Raw genomic sequence first — 3,145 nt, 5'->3', positions numbered from 1 at the left:
GAACGTAGTTGAACACGTCGAGGGGCCGGCGGTGTACGGGACACGCGGTCGCGCCGAGAAAGCTCGGCGACCGCTTCAACTTGGGGCGACGCCCGGCCGTCTTCGCAGAGGCCAGGCGACGGCCCTCGGGTGAGGACGAACGCGACCCTGAGGCAGACGCGGTCCCGGGATTGACCCGAGACCGCAATTCGCGTTCAGAAGGTCGACGTTCAATGTGTTCTGCAATTCACATTACTTCTCGCACTTGGCTGCGTCCTTCATCGACTCGCGAGCCGAGTGATCCACCGTTAAGAGTCGTCCTCGACGTTTCGCCCGGCGCCGAAGCGCGCGGACGTCACACTGTGGGATCGACCACAAAACCACCACCGACAACAACTGCACAAAAACACCAACAAACGGCGCCGAGCGATCGCCGGGCTGGGCCGGCGGCACATCGAGCGCGGTGCCCAGAAGCCACCATCGCACTCGGCTGCCTTGCTATGCCAACGTGTTACGCGTGTCGCACGGGGCAGAACCCCGATTGACGGCCGCCCTCTCGGCGGCACCCAAAGACAATTAAGTGCGCGGTCGGCCGGGGCCTACCACCACTTTCGGTAATGATCCTTCCGCAGGTTCACCTACGGAAACCTTGTTACGACTTTTACTTCCTCTAAATGATCAAGTTTGATCGTCTTCTCGACACGCCGACGCGGCCGTTGCCAGCCGCGACGGGGCCGATCCAAGGATCTCACTAAACCATTCAATCGGTAGTAGCGACGGGCGGTGTGTACAAAGGGCAGGGACGTAATCAACGCAAGTTGATGACTTGCGCTTACTGGGAATTCCTCGTTCAAGGGAAACAATTGCAAGTCCCTATCCCAATCACGAATGAGGTTCAACGGGTTACCCGGACCTTTCGGCCTAGGTTAGACACTCGCTGCTTCACTCAGTGTAGCGCGCGTGCGGCCCCGGACATCTAAGGGCATCACAGACCTGTTATTGCTCAATCTCGTGTGGCTAAACGCCACTAGTCCCTCTAAGAAGTTAGACGCCGACCGAGAAGGTCGCGTAACTATTTAGCATGCCAGAGTCTCGTTCGTTATCGGAATTAACCAGACAAATCGCTCCACCAACTAAGAACGGCCATGCACCACCACCCACAGAATCAAGAAAGATCTCTCAATCTGTCAATCCTACCTGTGTCCGGGCCGGGTGAGTTTCCCCGTGTTGAGTCAAATTAAGCCGCAGGCTCCACTCCTGGTGGTGCCCTTCCGTCAATTCCTTTAAGTTTCAGCTTTGCAACCATACTTCCCCCGGAACCCAAAGACTTTGGTTTCCCGGAAGCTGCCGGAAAGGTCGTCATGGTAACGCCTCCCGATCGCTAGTTGGCATCGTTTATAGTCAGAACTAGGACGGTATCTAATCGTCTTCGAACCTCTGACTTTCGCTCTTGATTAAAGAAAACATTCTTGGCGAATGCTTTCGCAGTAGTTCGTCTTCCGCCGATCCAAGAATTTCCCTCTAACGGCAGAGTACGGACGCCCCCGTCTGTCCCTCTTAATCATTACCTTGTGCTCCGAAAACCAACAAAATAGAACCGAGGTCCTATTCCATTATTCCATGCAACACTATGCAGGCGAACAGCCTGCTTTGAACACTCTAATTTTTTCAAAGTAAACTTATCGGCCACCGCCGACACTCAGTCAAGAGCACCGACGGAGAACCGAAGGTGAGGCGAACGCAACCAGTGACACGCCTTGCGACGGACCGGCGGCGCTCGCCCAAAATCCAACTACGAGCTTTTCAACCGCAACAACTTTAGCATACACTGTTGGAGCTGGAATTACCGCGGCTGCTGGCACCAGACTTGCCCTGCAATGGATACTCGTTAAGAGTTTTAGGATGTACTCATTCCAATTACAGGGCCTCGTTAGAGTCCTGTATTGTTATTTTTCGTCTCTACCTCCCCGTGTCGGGAATGGGTAATTTGCGCGCCTGCTGCCTTCCTTGGATGTGGTAGCCGTTTCTCAGGCTCCTTCTCCGGAATCGAACCCTGATTCCCCGTTACCCGTTATCACAAAGGTAGGCGTACCTTCGACAGTTGATAGGGCAGACACTTGAATGATACGTCGTCGGTGCAGAGACCGTACGATCCGCGTGGTTATCCAGAGTCATCAAACGTCACAGGACGAACCCGGTCGGTTTTGATCTGATAAAAGCGCGCCTCCCGAAGTCGGCGCTTAAATGCATGTATTAGCTCTAGAATTACCACAGTTATCCACTTCGCTTACGAGACCAAATAAACCAAGACTGATTTAATGAGCCATTCGCAGTTTCGCTTTACGAGAACTCGTACTTGCACCTGCATGGCTTAATCTTTGAGACAAGCATATCACTACTGGCAGGATCAACCAGATAGCTGCGACAGCTGCGCTCGGCCCTTGCTGGGCCGCCCGGCGCGTGCTCGTCGCATTCGTTTAAGACCGAGGCGATCGCCTGCGGCCGTACTCAGCTTCGACAGTCGCTGGCCGCGACGTCCACGCTCTCGCCGGCAGTGCCAGGCGGAGCGATTTGCGTTTTTTCTTTGCTCGCCCTCTCTCGGGCTCGATCCATTCAGTTTCGCACAAACAAGAGCTCTGCCGGCCGCCTGCAGCGGTGCCTAAAACCCGGGCATAACAATGCGACCGTTCTGCTAGGCCGACAAGCGCTCAAGCCAGACGCTCGATCGAACGCCCCCTACATATTAGTCGAGACAACGGCTCGCTCATTAGCATCGCGTTTGTACTTTAACTTTTTTTGGCTCGGTTTCTTTCGACGCCGATGCCGGCGACGCAGCACTCTCTCGCCCGCCAGCCACCGAGAAAAGGGTGCGCTCCGACCGGCCCCGCACCGCTCTTTCTTGGCTCATTCGAAATTACTGTCTTTCGCTCTGACATGCCTTACCTAGGGTTAGGTTAGTATGCTTGCACGTTTGTACTTTAACTTTTTTCGGCTCGGCTTCTTTCGACGCCGATGCCGGCGACGCAGCACTCTCTCGCCCGCCAGCCACCGAGAAAAGGGTGCGCTCCGACCGGCCCCGCACCGCTCTTTCTTGGCTCATTCGAAATTACTGTCTTTCGCTCTGACATGCCTTACCTAGGGTTAGGTTAGTATGCTTGCACGTTTG

General features: G+C 54.9%; 2 non-coding genes across 2 annotated transcripts; both read right to left on the bottom strand.

Moving 5' to 3' along the window:
* Positions 1–142: 142 nt before the first annotated feature.
* LOC144420119 (5.8S ribosomal RNA) lies at positions 143–296 on the bottom strand. The gene has a single exon (XR_013474478.1). It is a non-coding gene; the product is annotated as a 5.8S ribosomal RNA (ribosomal RNA).
* A 298-nt stretch (positions 297–594) lies between these two features.
* LOC144420324 (small subunit ribosomal RNA) lies at positions 595–2,397 on the bottom strand. Its single transcript, XR_013474677.1, has one exon. It is a non-coding gene; the product is annotated as a small subunit ribosomal RNA (ribosomal RNA).
* Positions 2,398–3,145: the final 748 nt, after the last annotated feature.

The sequence above is a fragment of the Styela clava genome, chromosome 2, assembly GCF_964204865.1.
Source record: "Styela clava chromosome 2, kaStyClav1.hap1.2, whole genome shotgun sequence".
NCBI lineage: Eukaryota > Metazoa > Chordata > Ascidiacea > Stolidobranchia > Styelidae > Styela > Styela clava.
This window is presented reverse-complemented; position numbering and strand designations above follow the sequence as displayed.